Genomic DNA, 27,866 nt, shown 5'->3' on the forward strand with positions numbered 1-27,866 from the left:
ACTTGGATCATAAAAGTAAAAGAAAAATATATGAACAAGTCCTCTTGCTAACTGGTCTAACGCCTGTAACTAGAGGAAATTGTTTACTTCTTATGAATAAAAAAAGCCATAAACAGAGCTAAACAAAGCCATGCTTGTTTTTCAAATAATTCCTTGCAAATACATTTCATTTATTGCAGAAATACTTGTTTTTTCTTGCGGTATATATACATGACAATCAAATCTTGTAGTGACTCTTAGGAAAAGCAAGCAGAACATTCTCCACCATATGTCCCAGTGTCTCATTTAGATCCATGCAATTGTATTTGAGAAGAGGAAATAATACACTAGGAAAATAATTGGAGAAAAAAAATTTCACAAGCATTCAATGCTGTGATAGCAGAACAAACTCACTTCATTCCTCTCCTCCCCCATGTAAGACTAGATCCAGCAAACTAAACATCAGATCTTCTGAAAAGGCAGAATCAAAAACAAGTTTTGTTCCATACTTTAGCAAGCTTTTATAGTGATGTACAGTAGACAAAAACAGACTTGGCTTGTAACCTTCAGTCTAATTTCATTTTCCTCTCAGGGTTTTTGTTGATTTTTTCAACTCTTTGTTTATCTGTAAAGATATATTGGAACAAATCTTCTGGATAGAAATCTTTCCAGCTCAAAGCCAGCCAACTGATATCACTTTGAGTTTCAGGTTCACTTACCCTAAACAAGTCTGCAGATGACACCGAGTGGTGCAAACAACACAGTGGGGGGAGGGGATGCCATTTGGAGGGACCTGGACAGCCTTAGGAGGTGTTTAGCTCATGCAAACCTCATGAAGTTTGTTAACAAAGTCAAGTACAAAGTCCTACAACTAGGTCCTGTTACAGTTGGTCTAGAAGGGGGCTGGAGTACTTCAATGAAGACAGGCTGAGAGTGTTGAGGTTCTTCAGCCTAGAAAAGACTGAAGGAAAAATTTTATATTGGTCTTACAGTATTTAAAGGGGGCTATAGAAAAAAAAACAGGGAGAGATACTTTATCAAAGATTGTAAAGATAGGAGAAGGGGAAGGAGAGGGAGAAAGTTTTCAATTACAAGAAGGTAGATTTCACTTAGTTATTAGGAAGAAAGTCTTTGCTCAGAGGGTAGTGAGGTGCTGGAACAGGTTGACCAGAGAAGTGGATGCTCCATCCCTGACTGTGTTCAAAGTCAGGCTGGATGAGGCTTTGGGCAAGCTCATCTTGTGGAAGATATCCCTTAAATGGTTGGAGGTGCTGGAACTAAATGAAATAAGATCCCTTCCAACACAAACCATTCTATGATTCTGTGATTTCTAAACAAACTTTCCTCTTTTATACCGAACACAAACTTTGCAAATAAACAAGAAGTGGCAATCTTTTATGGAGATGCCTGCATTTCTATTTTTTGTTTTTCAAACCGTCATTACAAGTATCTGATTAAATATAAAAGCACAACTCTTAGAGGATAGTTTATTTACTTACTTCATTGTGGTTGACAACTAACATGCAGAAAATTAATTTAGATAGTACATTAATCCCAGAAGCTTAACAAAACTGGAATGCAGGAAAGAGCACAACCATCTTTATTGTAAACTGAGAGGAAAGAATGTCACAACATGTTTAGCACACAGTATGCCAGCAGTAGTAAAGCAGAGATGGGAGTTAGCACCTGTTTAGGAAAGGAACAAGCAAGCTAACACTGGGAGTTGGGGGAATTCCCCACTAAACTACACTATTTAGAAAGTAGGTCATGTTTACTCTTTTGAGAATGGAGAAAAGAAACAAAATTCTGAATCATATATGAACCATTACATTTAATTTTCTTAATCTCTAGCAGCTCCCAGGAGTCTTACAGGCTGAAAAGTCTGGATTTTACAACTCTGGCAATTGTCTTTGTTAATACCATAAACTTCTCTGTATCCATTTTCATTATCGTTAAGGGTTTGTCTTTCTATTTTACTCCCCTTCACAATTCTCCCTCTACCTCTTGGCCTTGATTTAGTATTTGCCTGTTAAAATTTACTCCAGATAAAACTTGGCACACAAACATCTTACAAATAGGCTTTAGCTAAAATAGTACTTGAATATTTTTGCAATTAAATTTAACTCTTGCCAGGTGTTGCTAATAGGAAAAATAGTCAGGCTTAAATGTCAGAGGGGTCTTCTTAAAACTAACAAATGCAATTAGCTTCAGCATCCCACCCAGAAACCTAGGAAAACTAAATACCTTCTTTGTGTGACCTTAATAGTTAATTCTTCTCTGAAACACTGAGTTAGCACATGAAACAATAAAAACTTTATATGAGGAAAAGGAGAAGATCAAATTGGTAACATTCAACAAAAAACTACGAACTACAAATAGGAATAGCAAAGCAATCTCATAATAGCGTTGAACTTAGGAGTCCCATTTTATCAAGTATAAAGTAGTAGGCTAAATGTAAAACCTATTACAACACTTCTGTGGAACAGATGAAACATTAGAAGTCAAAACCCAAAGCAGAGGCCTAGGAAGAGAACCAACCACTGCAATTTTCCTTGGGGATTAAGTGGCAAGTCAGGGCAATTATCACTGCCAAGTAGAGAATGGGCAAAACCACAGAAACCCATAGATCAGGTAGCCAGAAAGACCAAGAAACAACTAGACAACATGTACAAGGATTTTAAGAAAGAAACTGAGCAGAGAAGACAGAGTTATGGTAGTTCCTTGTCCAAGCAGAGTTCTACTCATGTTCTACTCATGTCCAAGCAGAGAGCCTCTCATGTTTACTTCTTGCATCATTCAGGGAAATGCAACTTCAAAGATATTGTTTGTATATAGACAGAATTGCAACAAAGAATGATTATATTTCATCACCTGTTTGCAAAATCAGTCCCCTCATATATCCACTAATCACCCAGGATGAAGAGTGAAAACCCTACAAAATAGTGCAAGTCTTACTCCTGAGTACAGTCGCTCCCACTGCAGACTGTAATAGCATTTCCCTTCACCTGCTGAGCACCACCCTGCTGTCAGAGCCACAGTCTAAAGACAGATTCAGGTCAGCATCTTCCCATGGAAAGTCCTTCCCTGACTTGGTGTTGAGTTTACTCCACAATTATGCCTTGACTGACCAAGTAAGAGACTCCACCTCCATCACTGTCAGTGGGGTTCACTCCCATATTCTATAACCCTCTATGAGCTTTGTGACAAATTTCCACTAGTCAGTGGGGCCCAGTGCAGTTTATATATTTGTAGGGTACCTCACTAGAGCAAAGGTAGATCCTCAGAAGAGTTCTTCAACCTCTGGAGATGTTCATCATGATTTTTTGTGGAGAGCCACCTTGGTAGTGTCTCTCACAGCTAAGAAAGTTGCACCTGCAGGGGTAGTCCAGAGCAACAAAAAGTTAATAGCACCAAACGGCCTTAAATATAGCTTTTGTCATCTGGAGACACTGGCTTGCCACAAGGCTCAATTTCTGTTCTAGTTTTCTCAACCTAGAGCTATTCTACTTAAGAAATGTGGTGTTTTCTTATGTTTCTACTCAGCATGTGGCATGTGGAAGATGACAGCAGAGGTCAATCTTGTGAGACCCACAATAACAGAATACGATTTACAAAGAGACAAAACATGGGCAAGAAACAAAGGAAATCATCAGCATGGAGTGATGCCAGTTACCAGGAATGGTGGTGGATTTCCAGATAAAAACCTTGTGCAGGCAGTAAAATTGTGAAAGCAATAACTGAGCCACCATACGGAATTTATAATAAAGATGACAAAAATCATTGTTATAACATTTGTGGGGGGAAAGATCATCAGGACACTACTGTTGGAACAATGCCCTAAATGTTGGAGCTGACCATGAAAATACTCAATAAGCCCAGAAAGACCAGTAGAAACAAAAGTGTCCTGTTTTGCTTTTACCTGAATGTTTGTATTTAACAGCTGAAAAAAATTGATTATATTGCACAACTCACATCATTGGCACCTACATGTAATTTTTAAAAGGATTAGAAACAGCATAATCTTTACATTTTTGATGCAATAGCCACACCCTTACAGACATGGCCCTCATTGAAAGAGCAACTAGAGTGAGCAGGGAAAAGAACATAATGAATTGTTAAAGTGCCTAAACTCCAAACTAAGCAAACAATATGGAGAGTGCAGATGCCTTGTATTGTAGATACCATTTAATTCATGTGCTATAGACAACAATGACAAAAATTAATGGCCAGACTATTAGCTGCAGTAGCAGAATAAGCGTAAAACAATGTATCTTCATATAACACTAGTAGGCCAGGAAAAAAACACAACCAACAGCTCTTGCTGTTTCTGAGACTGTCTGCAAGGACTTCTACTAGAGGGAAAGCAATCTGTAGAATGAGTGAGCAGATGTAGGAATATTTATTATAGAAAGAGTTGGAAACTGAGCTGCCATATTTACTGCTATATTATTAAATCAGCAATCAATTCAAATCAAGCTAGATGGCAGAGCCAGATGCATTTCAATGCCAGCCACACTAATGCAGTAGCAAGACCAGGAGTTAATGAGGTACAAATAGGTCAAAATAAGTTATTGATAAGAACCCTGTAAAACAAGCATCAATAATTCTTGGATTTGGTAGAATATTGCAAGATAAGATTTTATTTGAAAGGGATTATAATCCTATAAGGTTTCGTAGCTGACAACAGGAAATGCTTTACAACTGAGAGCAGGTATGCCAAACGTAATTAGGGAAGCACAGCTCTTGCTAAACTTCCATTCTGAATGTCAATGATGCAGTGTGAGGTCTACAAAAGTTACAGTAATCTCTGCAGCAGAGGGAGACTTTGGAGCTTCATTCAATCACAACTTCAGCAGGGAGCAGATCAGAACAGATCTACTTTTATTGATGGAAGCTCCACGAACCAACCACACTGCTTTCCTCTTTCTGGGAGGAAAGAAGATTTGAAGGACATTCAAACAAGAAGTCTGATTTGGAAACTGAAAGTTTGACACAGCTAGCAAACTGTGTGTAAACTGTTAGTCATTTTATTTTTTATTTTCATGCTCTAGCCCTTAATATTTTCAAATGTTAGTCTGTACCCACTGTAGTGAGAAAGATGACAAAAAAACATGCTGCTTATATAATCACATCCCCAAAAGTTGGGATTTTAAATACAGCAACAAATTGTATGTAAGACAGAAAGCAGAAGCAACATAACTATTTTTCTAAGGGTACAAGAATATAGGACCAGGTTATGAACCATTCTCTGCTTTCCCCACATAACAGTCTGTGGGGCATGACTACCATGCAAGCACAAACCCATAACTCACTTAAGGCTTAACTGCTATTCAAATATCACTTCAGTAACACTCAATTCACTTATGATACTGGCCCACAAGTGATAAATGTTGTGTATTCCAAGCAGAACAGACTTTTTTTTAAACTTGTGATCTGGACAAAGTTTCACCCTAATAGCCTCAAAGGTTTGAAAGATTAGTAATATATTCATATTACACTGAATACTTTCTTCTCAAGAATTTCTGCAGTACCTCAGCAGAGACTAAACCTCAGATCATTAAACACGGTGTCAGTGCCCTTCAGTGACTGACATTTTGCTTCTTAGTGCATCTGTAGCTAATGTGCCACTGGAAGATAGAAATTACCCTCTCCTCAGGACAGCAAACCGCCATGGCAAAACAGAGTGAGGTGTGGTGCAACACTTTCGCACAGGTTCTTTGGTCAAAATGAAATTCCTTTTGAAGTGATACGCTGTATACTTCTGGTGACAGGTTTTCATTAGCCTCAAATATTTAAGAAAAACCAACATGTATTCATGGTTTAAAACTAGTAATAACAATTCTGCCTTCTCGCAGTCCACTGAACTGTATAAAGGTCACAGCTCTGCTGATCCTTTTTTTTGTTGTTGTTTTACACAGCTGACTACAGATAGAGAGACTCTTGACAGCCAAATTCTGAGATCAGGCTCTAAGGAGCTGCAACATCAGATACTGCCAAACAACATTTGATTCCTCTATTGTGAAATGCCAGGTTGGTTATGGGGCATAGAGAGAAGCCAAATTGAGTTTAGAAAATTCTATACCAAGCTATTGTTTGGTATCAAATAAAACATATCTCTCCCGCTGCTGCAAATCACAAGGCATCCAAGGACATCTAATACTATCCTCACTTTCTACTGCTTTTTTGCAAGATACAGCAACAGAGCTACATGTATCCAGAATGTATATGTGAAAGAATGGAGATCTCTTTGTCGAGAATATAAGTTAAGAAACAGAATCTCATAAGTAAAGAGAGCAATAAGATACTTTTATCAAGAGTTTTGTGCTCTCCTGTACTCCATACCAGTAGATCCCACTAAAGTAATAGTCACTGCATCTCCAACATATTTCCGCTTGCACAGTTCTAGTATTAGAAGAGCCAATAGATATTGTAAACTGAAGGTCTTGTTAACATAGAAGAAATACTAGTGCAAAGATAATTTTTATTTGCTTGAAAAAGTCTGATAAGCACCTCTGTTGATGGCTCACAGACAAAGCTGTCTTCCACAAATAGAGAATCAGGCTAAATTGGCCATGGTAAAGTCAACACAGGAGAACACTGACGCACTGAATAAATTCTTACCTGTACGAAATGGATTTCCTATCACTTTCATGAATGGTGAAGTACACATAAAAGGTATATGACTGGAGATAGACTCACAGGAATGGCCAGCAGTGTTTTGTTTATGATATATAGACAGATATTTCCAGCACTGGTACATTGAGTACCCTTCCCTTTGCCTGTAGATTCATTCTGATGAGAATATTCTTGCAATAAGAGCAAGATTCCCAGTAAATCCAGAATGGCTACTCTATGTCCTGATTATCTACAAGTCTGTCTGAAACCTGATTTTTTCCCCACTTTTTGCACTTGCTCCTGAGCAATACAACATTTTTATCAGGTCTGCATGCAATTTAAGTGACCAAGTCTTTCCTCCTGACTCCCTGAGGATAATTTAAACACCTAATGAAACTACTACTCATTTCAGCTAGTGAAGGTTCTGGCCCAAAGTGCAAGGGATGACACTATGAGTAACTCATTATTGTCACAGGAATTGGGCAGCTCCTTTGATCTCCTAACTGTGCACATTAGAAGCAAGTTTTCCTTGATTAGCAACATAAATTTCATGTTGCAAGAGAGCTCATGATGCATAACATATATGCTTTTAATTATCTTAGTTTCTCTCAGCTTTAACTTTGAAACAGAGGACAGTTGTGTAAAAAAAAATATTTCCAATCTTTGTCACTTGACACTTAGTTTGTCTGCTTACAGATACTGTGGGAAGCAATCACGAACTTCATAAAGGGATGTGGAAAGGCATCCAGAATGCACAGTACCAGAGTAATCTTACTAGATAAGCTGTCTACTCTTTTAATCATGCAATAAAAATGAGAAAGATAGCAAGCTTTTTACATTGCAAAAAGCAGGATTAGGAAAATTGAAATAACAAGTGCATATATTCAGACATATGCTGAATATTTGATCCTTATTTCACAACATGTGTTTACAGAGATCCTCCTTAATATATTCGGTTAGGTGAAGCATCTAATCAGTCCAGGAGCAATTTCTAGTAGTGTCCAAAAGCATATTCCCAGGAAATATCTTAAGAACAGTGCAATATACGACAGTAATTTCCCACAGTATTTTTACAGCCTCCAGGAAGTTGTGGCTGAGTATTTCCTGAATCAGAAACAGCAGCTCTACCTTTAATAGCCTTAGATCTTGCTTTCCTTTCGTCTAAGGACTTTTTATATTTGAGCATTTTAACAAATGCAACAACTCACGGCAAAGATCTTCACAGCATAACTGCAATATGAGGCAAAAAATAGCATCTTCTGCCTATCTTGAAATCACCACTTTGCATAGTTATTCTGAATAACATCTTCTATGTTGCCAGCAAACACCTTCAAGTTTTCTCATTCTCAATTCTAGATCCCTTATTGATACAGGTCAGTACAGGCCCCAGGACAAAATCCATAGAGATCATCCTTCCACTGGATTTTTTCTGTCTTCTAACTAGGCTTTACATGTGTTGACCCTTGGAAGCAGTGAAATTGTTTCCAATAAATTCTTTACGACACCAAGCAAAGCACTCTTAAGAACATCAATAATTGCATACAGGAAAAAGCTCACTCACCTACTGGTGAGAAGCATGTAGCTACAGACCATTCCATCTCAGGAAGCAGCCTACGTTGAGGAGAAGCTCTCTTTTTAGAAGCCAGCCCTTAAATGAGCCCAGGGAGGGATCAATCCAGGGTCCACCCCTTCCAGCCACGTGGAAAGTAAAGGTGAATTGCTTGCACCTGTTCTTCCTGGGACAGCCATCCTCCCCCTTCACCAGGTGTTCAATTACCAGTTCAGGCTGTGACAATAGTTCTCTCACAAAATGGGAAGTTTTTTTCTTTTATCCTCTGAGTTCTTAGCTTTTTTAAAGGCTTTCAGTAACCTACAAACCAAGTAGGCTATACCAACCACCATTTCATTATGCACAAGCTTTCTATCTTTTCTAAAGAATCTAAAGAAAAATGTTGATTTTCTACTAATGTACAGTATTCAACCCTGTGTCTTCTGAATATTCTAAACTGTTTCTAAGGATTTTACACTAAATAGTAGATCATCTCTTGAAACCATCTAGAATCCTTGGGTGAACACAATATACTGTTGTTCATTATTATCAATTTCTTCTGTAAGCAGTTATAACAAAATCAGCTCTATGGAATCCATGTGTATCCTGGAAACAAAAAAGTTTGTATTCGTGAGTCCTTATACAGTCAAAAGGTTATGATCATTGTTGGGCTGTTGGTTAATAGCTAGAGCAAAGCCTAAGAGAAATAAATGGGATCTGGTAAGCTTGGTTTTTCCTATCTCTAATGATCATGTGGAGTCCTACAGGACACTGACTTCTTAAATTTTACTTACTGCACCCAATAGTTACATTAACTTTAACTCTTCTTAACTCCAGTGTTTTTAACCAGAAACTGAAATGTAACCCAGTAAAGAAAATGAAGAAAATGTTATTGAGAGTCATTAACAGCCAATCTTTCTGATCTCTGTTGGTCCTAAACAATCAAACAGTGAGTTTAGCTGGTGAAGCCTCTCTCTTTTAGGCCATAATGTCAACCTAAACCTAAGCCTAAAATTTTTTAAATCAAAGTCACCAATTTGTGTAGTAAATCTGAACATATGTATTTGTTCCTGCTTATGGAATCTTTAATCCTAATTCTACTAGTCTAGTGGAATGCAAGAATAAAAAGGCTTTCTACCTTCCTTTCTGAAAACCTGTTTTTGAAAAACTTGCTGTAAAATTAACACATACTATGGACAGAGGATTAATCTGTACTGGAATACCTAAGATGAAGCATATGCCTCTGCCTGTACCATAATACTTCCATCTAGGAAAACCCCACAGAAAACTATTATAGGTGTGGTTTTTTTTTCCAGTTCTCTACCCTTATCCCAAGCCTTTCTTAAATGGAAAAATGTGTCCAGGAATACTGAAAATAAAATATTTGCTTATGAATTCACCAGTCTTCTTTCGAACCCTTATAAATCTAACACTAAATCAAACTTGTTACAGCTCTCCTTTCCAGATCTTATCTGTCACCAGTCCCGAAAGGAAAATTAAAGATAGTCATCCTCAGTTATATCAGTATTCTTATTCCTACCAGTCACAAGGATTTGACACTAAAAGAATTTATCAGGTCTTTTTTTTTTTTTTTTTTTTTTCCAAATTCCAAATTTAACCACAAGGATACCTATCTCCAACAGCTCTAGCAGAAAACTATTTATACATTCTCTTTTCCATTCCCAATGGCCAGGCAAGTATCTCACTTTAAGACCACCTTTTCAAACCTTATTTGCAAATTCTAATCCAAACCTACTTTTTGGAAACCAGTTCTTCTGAATAAAGTTCAAGAAACGACAAACTGCTTTGGCCAGTAATTTTTTTTTTCCAAAAGATTAAATATAAGTTAAAGAACATTATTAAGGAACTAGGTCAAGAAAATCTGTTTTTATAAGTATGTTGGACTATATTTATGATGAATCTTTTAAACACTGAAATAGTGTTTAGCACTAAACAAACCATAAGAAAGGTAACGTTTACCCTGTGAAACACACTGTCTAAAAGCCAGTTTTGGAGAAAACAGGATGCTGTAGAAGACTTAAGGGAGGACGCTGGTAACATGATGTCATTGTAGGTCTGTCTGACCCACTTGATTAAATAAATGTTGGGAATAAAGAGGATATTTGACTGATACTGTTAAATATTAATGTGCCTTACAAAGGCATGCTTTGAATGAGATAGCAGAATCCTTTATATCAAATTCAGAAGTTAGTTCGAACTTAGTAGGCAATCCATAGATGGAAATGAGAGCTAGATGTGAGAACCTCCATGTATCATCTCTGCCTTTACTTATTAAATAGAAAAAGAGGGTACATACATTTGTATAACAACAAATCTGTGGTTGCAGCACATGAACCACATTCATCTGTGCTGTCACATTGTTCTGTCATACACATTCCACAGCGATAACAGAAACAACTGTGAAAGTGGCTGTAAAACACTGGTCAGTCTTTTACTTCAACTGTATCTCCACTGCTAACATCTGCCAACTCAGAAACATCTATTTTAAAAAGCATTTTAAACAGCAGAAAAATTGCACTACACATTATCAGCTGACAAAACTGAAAGCAGAATGTTGGAAATTTCTTGTTGGATGGCTACCACGTTGCCATCTAACAATTACTCCAAGCTACCTCAGATGAAAAATTAAGTTTAAAAAGTGGATGAATTTCAGATAAATACATATTTATTTTTGTTATCTTTGCAACAGCCTCTATCTCTGCATGGGTGTTGCATCACTCACCCAGTGACTTATGGTACTACAAGAGCATAAAGACAGATTCACTTGGAAAGATAAAAACTCATCCAAACCACTGGCACTGGAATGTTAAGTAGACCTTATGAGAATTGCTTCCATGTTCTTCTTCTTGTGAGAAGGAAAAGCAATTTATCACCGCATTCATCCTGTAGTTGTGAATACAGCTTTACATTTCAAAAGTGAGCTCTGTGAGTTTCTTTCAGAGGAGAAAATATTTTTTAAAGCCATCTATATTATTGCTAAGAGAAATGACATGTTTGGCAAGGATATGCAAGTGATAGCTGGATATTCTTGAAAATAAAGTAGAAATAAAGTAGTAATAGAAAGTAGAAAGAAGTAAAGTAGAAATAAAATAAAGTAGTAGTTGGCATCTAGGTTTTTGGGTTTTTTTTTTTTTTCATTTTCTGCAGAATCTTTAGTAATAGTTACCAATAAAACACAAAGAATTATATAGCACAAACTCAGTATACACACACCAAAGGGCTTCTACATCTTCTTTAAAATCTTCCTATGAAGCTCAATCATCTGAGATAGAAATATACATTCAAATCTAAATTTTTAAAACCTTTACATGAATTTAAAATTAATATCTTTTATTTCATAGATGAGTTTAAATACAGCTTTCCTCCTGCAATAGGGAACACTGATTCAGATTCTCAGCTTTTCACAGCTCACTGCGCCAGTGTGCCCTCTCTATTAGTCATTCAGATTGCTTACAATATACATGGGAATAAATGAGCTGGGATTTAGGTTTATCAGGCTCAGCTGGTGGGAACATGACCAAATCCAGAGGTTACAGAGTCCTATAAAAACGTTATAAAAAATGATGAGTCTGTTTTTTTATGCAATATTTATAAGGGAAGTGTGATGTTACTAAATTACTTTGTGTGATGTTAAACCGTACTACAGAAATATGCAGACAATGAATTAGTAGAAATGAAACTCTTACTTCAAAACTCTGATAACAGTATTATTCTAAGCCATTTTTTACCTAGAAGCACATGGCCATTCCCATCAGCTTTCCCTGGATCCTACATGGTTTATAACTGTTGGACTAGACTGCAGTCGTGTACTGTACTCTAACGATCAAGAGCAGTCCTTTAATCAGGTTTTTAACATTGACATTTCAGACAGCACTTCGCATTCTTTAAGCATTACATGTATTTTTTAAAGAATAAATTATTTAATAAATTAGGGAAGGAAAAAAAAAGTTTTTACATTCTGTAAACACTGCTTTCAGAACAGAACAGCTACAAAATTTTTAATAGAAAGAGTTGAGTATTACTTGGGATTTTCACGCTTTCAGATGCCAAAGTTCCTTAAGAACCTGTGCATGAGTTGTAGACATGACCTCAGCTAACCCAAAGAAAGCCACAGGCACGTCTCCTTTCCCTATTGGCAGCTACTTTAATTGGCAGGTTCACAATGAGCACTTTTGTTTGCATCCTAAACATGCAGAGCACAATTAAAATGTTTGATACTTTCATCCTGAAAGTGCAGCAATTAATATGTTTTTTTTTTTTTTAATAGGCCAAGTCATTACATATTAAATAGCATCAAACACTTAAGGAACTTGTTTTACAAGGACTCAAAAGGTTGCCCACTTAAAATTATATGGATTTAGTTTGGTTTAAAAATAGACATTTTGTTTATTTTCCATTCCATTTCTCTACTATTTGGTTCTCTTTTCTAGCAAACATTGTCTCTGAGTATTTTACTACCCCCTACTGTATGGAGAGAAAATTGTGCAATATTTTGCTATAAACTATATGCTGCTAGCACCCATTGATAGCTCCCAGTCAGCTGGAACAATGAGAAGATGGATTCAAAGTCGTTGGAGTTATGGGATGCGGTTTGAGTTGTCACATGAAGTTCCTAGTGACTTTGATGTGAATAACAGAGAACGAAGTTTTCTTGACATCCCTAAGGTCATAGATCATTACTGGAGCAGCAAAGTTACTGGGTTTGTAGTGCATATCAATGTGTTTCCAAAGCAACTAGAAGTGCTTTGCGAAGCAATGAGTCAGATTCTGGTTCTGCAGTAACCACACACAGGGATTTATGTTTTCAGGAACTATCTGTCCAAGAGAAGCATACTGCTATATAGGCCTCTGGCACTAAATGGATTGGGAAGACACTGAATCAGATTGAACACTTCTAATGCCATATGAGCAACAGTTGGTGTACTACTTTGTACCAGCACAACCCACATAATATTTATTCACTTGGGCTGCTATGTGATGTGATGAAACTGCCCATTCTGCTATACCTCACTGCCTCTCCTGGTAAAGAGCATAGGTTTAAATTGCTTACACACTTGCACAAGATAAGGCACATTCTACATGCAGTTTGTAGGTCAGTAAAAGGGCACAATCAAGCATTGCTCACCCACCACCAGAAGCCAGAGCTCATCATTTCTCTCCCGCCTTTTTCACAGAGTGATTTGCCAGTAAGTCTTGTTTTTCCATCCTCTAAGAAAAGGGAGTTAAGTCTGTGCCCAGTGGCATTTCCTCTCCCACTGCAGTTCACACTGGATTAACCTGAACTATTTCAGACTGAACTTTCCCTGATGTCAAGGCTGGTTAGTAGCTAATTTGCCACCAGCCTTGCTGAGTAGCAAGGTGGTCTTCTTCCTGGACTGCCCAGCTATTTGTCCTAGCCATGCTGCTTGGGAGGTAGTCCAGGCTTCTTGAGCTTTTCCATATTAACTGAGTTTCTTCCACAAGGTTTTTGTTGTTTGTTGTTGTTTTTTTTTATATAAAAAAAATCATGTCTTGTTGAAAATATCACATATCTATCTTCCTTTCTTATTTGGAATGCAAAACATAGTAATTAGAAACTGCAAGATTTCTATGAAAGAGGAAATGCATTTCCCACACAGCTATTTTCCATTGACTGGAAGGGTAGTTTGTACAGCTTTGCTTGAAAAAAAATATTTTAGGCATAATTTTCCCACATCAAACTACAGAACCTTTGCCAATTTTTATTTTTTATTTTTAAGTCAGTACAGGTTAGACTGTAAGTTATTGTTCAGATATAATAATCATAATTTTATAGATGTGTTGCCCTGTAGTAGACCACGTCCTAAATGGGAACTCATGGAATCTCAAACCAATCCCTTGGTCCACTAAGGAAATGACCTGCTACAAAGCCTTGTCTAGCACCAGCTAGAAACATCTAAAATCACTTGTACCTTTGGGGGGGGTCTGATGAAAGTTCATAAATATCTAAAGGGAGGTGGGAGGCAAATGTATGAAGCCAGGCTCTCCTCGGTGGTGTGTAGTGATAGAACAAGGAGTAATGGCCTGAAACTTGAACACAGGAATTTCCATACTAAGATGTGGAAGAACTTTACGGTAAGAGTGACAGAGCACTGGAACAGATTGCCCAGAGAGGTTGTGGAGTCTCCTTCTGTGGAGATGTTCAAGACCTGTCTGGACACCTACCTGTGCAGGATACCTACTTTAGCACAAGACTCAATGATCTCTTGAAGTCCCTTTCAACTCCTGTGATTCTGTGTGATCCATTTCTATTCCTTCAGCACAGCACTTTCATCTCTGAGCAAGCCACCACTCAACCACATATATTCAGAATGTGCCAATTGTAAGGGCTACAAAACAGTACTAGCACATGATTTCAACCACTACAACAAAACAAACTTAGCAGGTGAAGCAGACAGTAGTCCAAATTCCATTTTACTACCTAAAACAGAAACGATAATCCCTATATCTTGGGTCTTCTGATGTTAGCACTTGTTTCTAGCAAATGATAAAGGTACAACAGGTAGAGTCTATGTGAAATTTACCATGAAAAAGATGGATTAGCCAGAATGTTTTATACAGCCAATGCTGTAAATCTAGTCATATCCAGCACAACTTTTCTAAATTTCTATTTATAATTCTAGTAAGAATTAATGTATTTGACCATATTTTAGTGTGATGTCTAATACATTATTTGACAAATTTGTTTTCAATTTTATTATTTTTTTTAGACTCTTCAGTTAGCGCTAATAATAAAACTGCCTTATTCTGTCTTCATTTAATTCACTTCCTATTTCAGGAAAAAAAAATCAAGACTAAACATCTACCAAATGCTATTCCTCTCCAACTGAATATGACGGATGGTCTGAGGAGCACATAAAAATTAACAAAAAGTGCATTGTTTCCTTCCAGATTTTTCAGCTGGTGTAAATCAGCATAGCTTCGCTGAAGCCAAGTTACAGAGATGTACATCAATTGAGAATCTTGCTCTTCATCTTTAGGAGAGCAATGTTTTCCCTACAGTTTATGTTCTTTGCTTTTTCAGACTCACAAAAACTCCAGCCCACTTTTCTGCAATGCTCTCCACATCCCCATAAAAGATCTCCACTTTGCTTCAGCTCCTTACTTCCCCTAACGTGTGAAGAGATCCTATAAGGAGGATTTAGGACGAATGTGACTGGTAAATTACTCTGTCCCAGACTCTGCCTGAGATCCAGGTGTCTTCATTACTCAGCGTTTGAATTCCTGTTTAGGGAAATACATCCTTAGCAAAGAGGAATACGGATAGCCTTTGTTCATCCCTCCTTGTCAGTTGATCAGATCCCATAATGCTGAATGCTATACAATTTCTAAAAACATAGTAATAAAAATAATTATTTTTAATTCATTTTAAAATGCAGTTTTGAGGGGACCACCATTTTCCATTGGGCTTGATCCTTCTGGTGCCCATTCATTTGGTGCCTAAATATCCAGCGACCAGCTATGGCAGGGATCAGGTACCCTCCTTCTAACCACCTGGGAAACTACAAGTATGAGAGGGAAGGAGTCTTCACAGTGTTAAACCCTGGAATTCCCAGATTCCTAGATCCTCTTGCTGACACTGGCCAGTCTCACACAAAGGCAGAAATGTACCTGCAGCCCAGACTGAGGAACACATCAGGATCACTACTCCACTTCTTGACTTCTCCAAAGGAGCTGGGAAGGAGTCAGCTCTCATCATTTATCTCTCAAATGCTCTATTCAGATTTTTTTTCCCCTCACTTGCAGTAGCATCACTGGTTGTTTGTCTTCCTTCATCCTGCCCTGACTCCCTCCCCGTGATTCTTTTCTGTCATTCCTCTCCCCTGGTTTCAACCACAGTCCCTCCCAATCCAGACTAATGAAAGCTTTGTTTTCATTATATAAGCCCAGTGTATAATCAAATACATTTATAAAATAACAAAACCGTGGAACTGACAAGACATGTGTCTACCATCACCCCATATCCAAACACTGAGGTTTGAACTTGGCTCAGGCATCCCTGAAAATGCCAAACGTGGATTTCCACAAAAACAGAGAAATGGATCCATAGCTGCTGTAAACAGAATAAAGGTGCATTGTTTAAAGTTGCCTAGCAAATGCGTGCAGTAGATCATAGATGTCTTGAGAAGAAAGTTGCAGACTTCAGTCTGATAAACACTTGAACACATGTTTAACATTAAGCAAAAGAGAATCCCACCTTAAGCAGGACATTCACAAGCTTGAAGTATCACCCTAAGTATTTCAAGGACTGAAGTCTCAGTCTTGAAGGCTATTTCTGTTCTGAAAACTGGTCCATATTTAAACCACAGATATCTCTGTAATAATTCATTCTGGGCATGTTCAGACAGACTTCTTTTTTCCTGTTTTAATTTTTTTAAAACACATTATGCTCTCCCACAATTGAATTCAGTTGAATTGCTGAGGTCTAGTAGTACAGGTGAAAACAGAGTAGATCCTAAGGAATTGCCCAGGCTAGATTACAGGAAAAAAAAACATATTTAAAATTCAGGACTTCTTGTAGAGTTTCAAAATGGAGGGTCAGTATTATACAGCAAGCACCTAGCCCTGCTCAGGGCACCTGCCCACACACAAAACAAATGCCAAGCTACCTCTGTCCTAAATACCTGACAGAGCCGGACAGCAAATCACACTGGCAGAACCCAAGGAAACCACCTTCTTAGATGTTTTCACACCACAGTGATGCAGCGTGTAGCTTGGGCATCAGCACAGAAGTCCCATTCCCACCTCCAGAGGTGACTGCAGATGCTGAGCGCTGACTTCATACAGCTCCATTGCTCACAGTGAGTGAGTTGCATGGCTGCAAAAGCGTATTTTAATCAGAGCAGAAAACTGAACTTTAGACATGTTGAGAGGAGAAAAGGCAAAACAAAACAAAAAGGTATGATGATGGTGGTAAAATGAATAGAAAAATAGGGAATCAAATGGAGGACAGGAGAAGTTCAAAACATCAGCTTTCTCTGTCTTCCTCATTAGTACAATTCTTTTTTGCTTTACAGGTGCCATTGGGTTTGTTTGCTTTTGAGTTTGTTATCTTAGTGGATTTTTTTAATATTCTTACATCTAATTTTATTTCCAGAATGGTTTTCTATATGGTAATAAAACACTTCTGCAATGTTCCTTCCTGAAAATGCTAACTTGGTCTTTCTAGAATGAAGGGGACAGCAAGATGCATAACTATTATTTCACAATAAGTGAAACTCTCCCACTGGGTCTCTGCTCATGATAATATATTATGTGAAAAAAAAGAACTACAAACATATTACTAGCAGTATAATAAATAGCATGTGCAAAACGTACAGTATAGTAAATACACCACAGGGACTACTTAGTGATTCTCTTCCACTCCATAACCATCATCAACCGTCTTCTGTGGTTTGGCACATCAAATATTTGCTATATACTTTACCATTTTAACAGCACTGCAAATCCTTGGCTGGACACCAAACAAATGCTGTACATTATTCTGTCAATTGTTGCCTTGTATATTCAACATCTGACCTTACCTCCCCCTACAGTTCAATGTGTAGAAATGCCAATAAAATACATGATGTTTATTTCCAGTGGCTTTTATTATTAAATAGGTTTATCACACTGACAAACCAAAAGATTTCTCTCTTGGAGGAAGTCTCAGAGGATATCTACACCATTTGGAGACAAGAACTTTGGAACTATTTTTGAGAATCATTTCTGTTAAAGAGATGTTTCACAAGTTGCATTAGCACATTCAGCTCTATTACCTGAAGAATAGTATAGTATTTTCTGCACTTATGTGGAAGAGCAGAAATACAAATTACCCTCGTGCACTCCTTAAATATATCACTGAGGAAAAATATACCAACTAGTAATCAGTAGACATGATACTAACACAAATACAGAACCCAGATGGAGCAATCTATGCGGATAAGGGCTGGAGAGAGGAGAAGGAGAATAAAATGGGGATAGTTATCCTTGCCAGACAATTGACTGGACCTGAAAATCTCAGAAGCTGAATTTCAGAGTAGCTTCCAATACTAAAGGTGGATCAATCCTGAGATAATGTCAAGCAGCCCTGGCTCTGATTAGTAACAGATTAGAAAATGTACTGGAGAGAGAATAGAGTTCCATCCACCTGTCCAATTTCTTAATAGCAGATGAGACATTTTCTTACCAGCTCTAAAAGACTTGCATGGCATGGATTCAAGCTGGAATCCACAGCTAGAAGATTACTTGATGCTACAAACAAATCCCAAACTTTCAGTCCATACCTGTTTTTAAGTAAATTTCCTAAGATAAATAATAAGGATGAATTCACAGAAACCCAAGGGGGGAGATATAAAGAGATAGGTTTGAAATGAAAAGATACAGCCCATGTTTTATTCTGAAAAACAATATCAGGAAATCAAAATATACGAGGCATACATAAGCATTATACAAGAACTCTCATTATTGCTATTATATGCCAGTCATAATGTAACTAAAAAAAACTTGTCAGGTCTCATAGATTTGAGTTCCTATGGAAACCACTTCTATTAAGTACTGGTTAAAAAAAAAAAAAACAAAAAAAAACCTGTTGTTTAGAATATTTCAGTTCCTTCTAGGACACTGTTTTTGCTGAGATACATTAACATTAGCTAGTAATAACAGCTCTCATAGTTCAGCACAGACATTTGGGTTTTTTGCTCTCTTTCATGAAAGAGAGTGTTTCAAAGCATTACATCAGCAAAGCTTTTACCTCATCATTCTGAAATTATATCAGTGAAGAGTATATGTGGCATTTAGCCATCTCTATCTACATTCAATTCCAGTCTTCCATCAGAAAGTGCAGTTACAGCTAGTGCATTTCTGGAGCATTTAAATTATCACTGTCCTATGTGATATAACCTCTTTTGTAAAGGTCAGCTGAAAATTCAAGTCTCTCCTTCCTTTCATTTCAGACTGTATTTAGAGCTGCACAGCCAACCGTACATTTGTTGAAATAACTCATTGTAGAAATGTGGTCAGTTCTATTTACAGATGAGATACCCAAGCACCAAAGACTGACCCCAAGTTCTGCTTTCAGTTACTTAACTCAAGGAAAGTAGCCACTCTATAACTCTTCTGTTAGCAGATTGATTACAAATGGACTCTTGCCGATGCTAAACTGATCCAGTTTGAGGATAGATGTTAAGTCCAGACAGTTCTTTGAGGAGGCTGTTTTCTCCTGTTCCAGCAGCTGAGTTTTCATCTCCAAAAAATATGTGAATATCCAGAGTGCAGTGTTGCAAGGATAAGTTATAAATTCAGAAGCAAATATTACCTGTTACTGCAACATAAGATTCAAACAGTAAAAAAGTTCAAAGAATAACTTTTAAGAACTAGAACATGAAAGTCATCTCAAATCATGTTAGCACTGAACATTAATGATCATCCATAACAGATGAATACTGTTTGCTATTTCAGTGACAATGAAATATACGTTAAGCATGTTAAAAAAAAATTTCCACTTTCTTTTGAGAAGAACTTCTCATTTTAGTGCTCCAATATGTCAATAACTATTCAGCATTACTGTCAACAGGAAAGTAGCTCTCAACCACTTACAGCAGTTCTTTCACAGACAAATTTACAAAAAGGCTTCTGGCTCCCTAAGAGTTTGCAATCTTAGTTAGGAAGCAGCAAATATAACCAACAGGAAACTGCAAAAAGGAAGACAGAAAACCTTGAAGACCCCATAGATTTTGAGGTCCAGAAAGACATCTGACTTTATAATACATGCCACAGAGTTTCATCCCGGTACTTTTGCACTGAGCCATATCATTTCTGTTTGAATAAAATATATCTTCCATAAAGGCATTTAGTCTTATTTAGAAAAGTCAAGAGAGAAAGAATTCACTTCTCTCCTGGGTAGTTTGTTCCAGTGGTTTAAGCCAACAACGTTTCCAGAGCCTACAGAATGAAGAGATGCTTTCTGCACTTATATAATTCAAACCCTCATCTATGCAGACATAATTTCATTAAAGTCAACAGACCTTAGTCATCAGTGAATTAAGCCAAAAATTTTGAGTTCCATTGACTGACTTCACAGAATATCACCAAACATTTTTTCAAGCCAAGAACCCCCAAGATATTTACTTGTTTGACAGGGAAGAGATGCATACCAATTTCTCACACAGCAGACTGAAAAAGTTTGGGTTTGCAGTGAGCATGGTAAGTGCAGCTCTTCAAAAATGATCCAAAAATATATGGCTATACCTTACTGGCCAAGAAAATAAAATCTCACAATGGGTCCAGTATAGCTTGGAAAGATAAGCAAACACTTGTTAAAGAACTAGGTGGTCTAGCTGTGGAGGTTAGCATGGAACAGAGAACACACTAGATGGTTGTTCTCGGTGCAAGATCATCCTTCTCCCCTGCTTTGCAAAACTTTTTCCATTTACTCACTTATGTAGGTGAGATGATTTGGATTTCTTTCTTCAGTATAATCCTACCAGCATTATCTTCTTTCATTTCTTTGTAAATATGGATGTCACAGTCTCTTCAGATGCTTCCAATAAAACCATTGCAGTAAAAAGACATATGAGGCGTACTCTTCATAATCACAGTCAAGAGTAAGCAGTAGGTAACAACTCAGAGCTAGCACTATTGCAAGCACCTCCTACCACAAAAAGTGCTATGGAGGCATCCGACTCCTGTTTGTCTTACACAGCTGGCTTTCTGGAGGTATATGGAAATTACACTGCTTCCTTGTAGTGTAAGCTCAGAGAAACAGCCAAAAGTTTTAGTTCAGCTGAGAAGGGGTAGAGTTAAAGATTCACTGGTATTTGCAGGATGTAAGAAGAGGATACCAGAAAAGCAAAGTCTCGGGATCAAGAACAGGTAGAATGAAGAAGAGATCTGTGAGGGAAATTCATCTAAAAACTCAAGTAACAGATTACATCATCTTTGTCTCTGTCAGATCACCCTGTAAAGCACCTTACTTCAAGCTACAAATTTTTTCCAACTAAATTCTATGCAGAGGGCAACAGCCCTGTTCAGTCTTTATAAAGCATGGTACAATACTGATAGAAGGTATACAATGGTTGTGTTTACAGAGAAAATTAATATGGCAACCAAAATTGCAAACACAGGCTACACCCTGTCTACTATGGGAGTAGGGATTATTAACTAATTCTTCCTGTACTTCACAAAATGATTCTGCTGGGAATAGGCATGGGGAGAGCAACACTTAACAGCTCAACTGTCCTGATACTCTACAGAGTTCTTTTCACTGTGAATTCACAAATTCTGTTGCACAAACACAATTACACTTCCCCATGCTTCTCAGGGGTAAACCTTTAAAACTAGGACTAGTCTTTGCCTAAGCATGAGCAAAGATTCATTAAGATGAATATGAGAAACTTCTCAATATTGAATGAAAAAGCAGTAATTTGAACTCTAGAAATTTCCTTGCCATTTTGCCTTTAGACACAAGATGGCAGCAAGAAATTCATTTCAAGCATTTGTTTCCATTAACTCAAGTGTTATCTGGCAGTAAATGTTAACAAAGTGGTTTTGGTTATTGTGACTATTTGATGGAAGTCTCCACAGACACTCACACCCTCACACCGTTCTCCATTAACCTATGACCCCGAATTCTGCTGTTAACTTCGGTCATAATGACCAAGTACTTACTACATGGGGTGAACTGCGACACACGAAATATATTTATGTCAAATGCAGAGGTCTAAGGAATGCCAAACAATCTCTAATCTAGTGGCCGTAAGTCAGGACAGAAATCTTTCATCAACTCTTATTTCATTATGTAGCCTTTTTTTCTTCCCTAGTGTGATTTTGGACAAGGGGGAATGGTTTTAAACTAAAAGAGGGTAGATTTAGGTTTAGATGTTAGGAAGAAATTTTTTACTCATAGTGTGATGAGGTGCTGAAATAGGTTGCCCAGAGAGGTAAGTGGATGCCCTGTCTCTAGAGATGTTCAGTGCCAGCTGAATGGGGCTCCACGCAGCCTGATGGCAACCCTGACTATGACAGCAGAGTTGGAATTAGATGATTTTTAAGGTACCCTTCAACCTAAGCTATTCTATGATTTTTATTTTTTTTCCCCTTCCTACAGTTTTAGCCTTTAGGATCTACCTACATTAGCAGCCCCAGAAAATTTACTTCTTGTCTTCATTTCCTACCCATAATGTCCTAGTAGTTGTCCAGTCCAAAATACCAAGCTTAGAGTTTGAGGAAGACTTCTTAAGTTCTTTGCCAGAAGGAGTTTCTTTAAAGAAATAAGCTTGTCAAAAGCAAGACTGCATCATAGTCACAAAATAAATAGAAGAGAGAAAAGATGCTTCCTTAGTTTCCTGGACAGTACTCACCCACACACACAACCTCTGAGTAGAGGTGTGACCAACATGCCTGGAGTTCTTTGTGTATGAAAGTGATGTGTGCCTACAGGCAGTGTCAAGAGTCAACCGTGTTCAGAAAACAGGCCAAACCAGCTGGAGGATCCAGGGCAAAACAACCAAGCTGGTAAGCTTCTGGAGCAACGTACTTCATGTTCAAAATACGCCAATGCTGCAATCATCTCTCCTCCCCTAATGCTGAAGTAACAGAACTAAAGCATGTCGAGTAAACAAATCTAAGAAACTGTAATAAAAGCATTCATATATTCATTTATTTTTAGCCATCTGCCTCCTATGGATTAAACTTCCTGATAAAGATAAGAGATTTTAATTATACAGCTCTTAAAGTGATGTTGAAGCACATTATGTTAAAGTTATTGTGTATTTCCATTGTCTTTTTAAGTCATTTTCTTCAAACTGCCAGTGATTGATTTTTTTAAGTGTCTTGTTAAAACCAGACTGTTCGAGTCAGTCCCTGAATACTCATTTAATGCTTTAATATCTCAAAGTAAACATTCTGCTTCATAGTAACCAAACACCTCAGTTGACATTACAAGGATACACAGCTATGATAACATCTTGGTTGGGGCACATGTGATATACATGTATACAAAAATTTGGCCTCATATCTAAAGTTTGATAGTGCTTTTCCCCTCAGACATATATATCTGTCTTCCAGAAAACACACCACACAAGATTAATGAATATTATCTTTTTTAAAAACTTTCATTTTCTCTGTTCAAGAGGATGAATTTCCAGCTAGTAATTAATCTGCAATACAGTTCAAGGACAGAATTATTTACTTACAATCTTGGAATGCCGGAGATTGAAAACACATTTTCATCAGGATACTAATGGTGAGGTCTAAAGTCTTCAGGAGAAATTCTTAATATAGCCACCAAAACCAGTTTGATTTTTTTACCCTTATTAATGTTAAAATTTTCACTGGGCTTTATTATGTCTGTTTCATTCTAAATAAACCTACAATGACCTCACAGTTTTTTGTTTGTTTGTTTGTTTGTTTTGGAAGCAGTCCTAACATTCCTACTAATACCAAGAGAAGGTGAAGTATGAAACTGTTTGGATGCAGATATGTTATTTTTTCTTCATAAATATTATTTCCAGTATAACATTTTAGCAAACATGCACTTACTCTATTCTGTTCACTAAACTCTGGAGAATTTCCCATTTGATCTATGTCTGAATAGCTGAAGATTGAGTTTCACTTTTAACTTTTCCAGATAGTAATTCCTATTTTTAGATCATTTATTTTTATCTGCTATATACAGCATTCACTTACAAAAACTAACACCATAGGAGCAAAAATTCCTCACAGCAATCTAATTACTGCAAACAAATTCCCAGGACCAGGAATTCACACCCCATTTGTCTTCCTGGCAGGACATGCAAATGTCATCATGACCTTAAAGCTTCATACCCTCTTCTGGTAAAATACAGGCAAAAAGATGTTATTTCGATGTATTATCATATGAGACAGATCCTAGCAGTTACAATAAACTGTTGCCTAGTTCTGGGGAAAGCAAAATGTTTGATTGACAATCTTAAGCTACAGACCATGCAAGGAGAAGCATGGACCTGCTTCAGGGATACTTCACCAGGAATAATTCTCAGACAGTTAACTTTCCACTAATGCAGCACAAAACAACGGGACTGGGGACAAGAGCCAACATCAAGAGGTTCAGCCAGCATTGCATCTAGTCAGAAAGCAGAAAGCTTTGTCAGACTTTTCCACGTGCCCAACCAGCTCACACTTGGTACACAGCCCTCCTCCACTGAGGTGAGTAGATTTGATTGGAATAGGGTTAAGCCATAAATCAGGCAATTTATTCACTCAGCCAAAAAAAAATGTAAACTTGATATTCTCTTTCCCTTCACACATATTTTTAAACAAATTCACCTCGACTATGCTCAGGTATTGTTTACATGTGCTTTCCCTGGACATTCAGCCAATCATATGGTACAGATACACATAATTGAGATTCCAAATATAAATGTTCATAGGAAGCATATTTTAAAATTGTATGATGAACTACACTACCAGGTGCTCAAAAGATTATCCAATTTAGTAGCAGAAACTGTGCATACTGTGTACCAGAAATTTACTAATAAGTTAAAAATCACCACTCAAATTTATCTTACCAAGTCAGTATTTCCAGGGAAATTAACATCAATCAAATTTAGACTAATTTTCTGATTATAAAAGTTGGTTAAGCCAGAATAATGAATAATTCAAAGTGACTGCTTTGTTCTTATAACATACTGAAGAGGGAATCTACATTTATCAAATAAATTATTCATTGCAAAATTCATTCTGTTCTGCCAATACATACCACACAAACAATTCTTCTCAGTTCTTCTCAAGAATTATGTCTTGAGAAGAAACCTCATCTGATCTCAGCTTCCAGTTCCATCAAAATCACTTAGTCAAACACAAGACCTCAATATAGAGAAGACCAGGATAACGTCAGATCTCAAAGAAAATTAATGCAGATTGAAGAAACCACATAACCTAACCCTACATCTGAAGATAAGAACAATTAAGGCAGCTTAAAAAACAAATGACATGACACTATAGAAATAATAGGCTGTTACACACAAAAAAGGCTATAAATTGTTGAAGGAAGAGATATTTATTGCAGAGTATAAATATTGCAGGCATAACGTTTTTGAAAACTGATTTGTGATTTTGCAAGAATTTAAGACTCTCATTTCGATTGCAGCCTGAGACTGATTTATATTAAAAACTATAACAAAAAGAATCTTGAAATATTAACTTTTTCAACTCCTTTTTACCATTCAATACATCTATTGAATTAGATTCATCAGCACAAATTACCTATAATAGATCTAACACTATTTTTCTGGAAAACAGCAATTTCTACCAACCCTATTTAGTAAATAATGAATATGGAAACAAATTATTTATCAAATATTAGTCAGCAACTTTGTCTTCACTGCAATGTAAAGGTTCTTCTAAGTAACTCTTCTTATCAGAAGAAGACATGATATAGAACAAAAATACCCCCAAAATAGCATTGTCTATTGTGTAAGCACGTTTGCAATAAGTTATTTATGCAACAAGAGTGTAAATATTTTTCAGTGTCTCAGAAAAGCTTCATTAAAATGTATTTGTACATGATTGAATTTATATTAGGCTCTTGTGTTTATATCCAGGCTTTCCTCTGTTGTGTGTAGCAATAGGGACAAGGAGTAATCGCCTAAAACCTGAACACAGGAAGTTTCATACTAACAAGCAGAAGAAATTATTTACAGTAAGAGTGATGGAATACTGGAACAGGCTGCCCAGAGAGGAATCATAGAATCACTCAGGTTGGAAAAGACCTTAAAGATCATCAAATCCAACCACAACCTAACCAAGCTACCCTAACTCTAACAACCCTCCGCTAAATCATGTCCCTGAGCACCACATCCAAATGGTTTTTAAACACATCCAGGGATGGCGATTCAACCACCATCCTAGGGAGCCTATTCCAGTGCTTAACAACCTTTTCTGTAAAGAAGTTTTTCCTGATATCATATCCAATCTAAACTTACTCTGGCACAACTTAAGTTGCCCCTCATCCTGTCACCTGTCACCACTGAGAAGAGACCAACCCCACTCTCGCTGTAAGCACCTTTCAGATATTGGAAGAGAGCAATAAGGTCTCCTCTCAGCCTCCTTTTCCCCAGACTAAACAGCCCCAATTCCTTCAGTTGCTCCTCGTAGGGCATATTTTCCAAGCCCTTCACAAGCCTTGTTGCCCTTCTCTGAACCTGCTCCAGCACTTCAACATCTGTACTGAGGTGCCCAAAACTGAACACAGTACTTGATGTGAGGCATCACCAGTGCCAAGTACAGGAGCAGGATTACTTCCCTAGTCCTGCTCACCAAACCATTCCTTATACAAGCCAGGATGCCTCCTTCTATGGAGATATTCAAGACAGGATGGCTACCTGTGTGACCTATTGTAGGAAACCTGTTTTAGCAGGGGATTGGACTCAATGTCCTCCTGAGGTCCATTCCAACTCCGACAATTCTGTGATTCTGTGATTAGCAGCCCTGTCCTGTTATTCAAACATCTATGTAAGAACACTTAATTCTACAACAGTCACACAAAAATTACTATCCATACATACAAAACTGTAAAATATTCTGGCAGTACTGGAATCAACAACTGTTCATCTGATGGTTCAAACTGAACCAGAATGAGACTGGCAGAAATTAGTAATAGATTCCTCTGTATTAAACACAACTTTATATCATTCATTTCTTTTTTTTTTTTTTTTTTGTGTAGTTTTCTAAAATCTGAAAGTTTATTGTTGCTAAGGAAGAGATACAATATCAGCTCAATTTTATCTGCAATGACTAGATTAACTGAGTAAATAAATAGATAGAAAATGAATGAATAAATAAATAAATAAATGCTGATGTATTTCAAGTCAGTTTATAATAGAAAAATAAACTTGGAGGCTATTCTGATAAACATATAAGTTAAAATTTTTACTCTACAGTCATAATTTGAAAAAATAAGTAGTTTAAGTGATAGGCTTGAAAGAGAAGAAAGCAAACAGTGAAAAATATCAGATGAAGGAAATGCAGCTAAAGAAATGCTGTAAACCAGCCAAAATTATATACTCCTAATTGATTGAGCACAGGCAAGATACTGTGACAGACAGGCATATAGTATTAGAAGCAACAGACTTTATTTTGTACAAACTGTTCCTTCAACTTTTCAGTGAGTATAGAACAAACACCAACCAGGAGCCTGAAATGGCTCATTCACCAGATAAGAAAACATATTATTGCAGAACTGGACTAACTAACTACCAACTGAAGAATTTGACCCAGGAAGCTGAATATGCTTGGAAACCAGACGAGTAAAATGAAAAGAACAATTTAAAATTATTTTAAAATACCTATTTTAAAGTATAAGGGAGGGCAGGGGAAGAATAGAATAGAATAGAATAGAATAGAATAGAATAGAATAGAATAGAATAGAATAGAATAGAATAGAATAGAATAGAATAGAATAGAATAGAATAGATAATAAACAAGGATAAAGTTGGCGAAAGAAGAACAACAGTTATTGACAGTCTCTCAAGACCAATTTGTTCACTAGGGAAACCAGTGGAGATTATTGTTAAAAGATCAGTACATAATAATTTTATGAAAATAGTGACTCCCAATGGCTCATTTCTAAACTGGAATAATATGCATGAAGAAGGTCTCAACAAAGTCAAAGACACTAAGAACTTAGGGGACAGGAAACACTCCTAAACTCTGAGCAGAGGACATA

The 27,866-nt window shown here is 37.0% G+C and overlaps 1 non-coding gene across 7 annotated transcripts in view; it reads right to left on the reverse strand.

Moving 5' to 3' along the window:
- Positions 1 to 27,866, reverse strand: part of LOC112532525 — a 243,058-nt gene that overhangs the window by 95,845 nt on the left and 119,347 nt on the right. For 6 of the 7 annotated variants that reach the window (XR_006939490.1, XR_006939491.1, XR_006939487.1 and 3 more), the window contains one exon: positions 699 to 940. The exons of the other annotated variant lie outside the window; for it this stretch is intronic. This is a non-coding gene — a transcript (uncharacterized LOC112532525). The remainder of the gene's footprint in view (positions 1 to 698; positions 941 to 27,866) is intronic. 7 annotated transcript variants of the gene reach the window in all.

Source organism: Gallus gallus, chromosome 5 (genome assembly GCF_016699485.2).
Source record: "Gallus gallus isolate bGalGal1 chromosome 5, bGalGal1.mat.broiler.GRCg7b, whole genome shotgun sequence".
In the NCBI taxonomy this organism is placed as follows: Eukaryota; Metazoa; Chordata; class Aves; order Galliformes; family Phasianidae; genus Gallus; species Gallus gallus.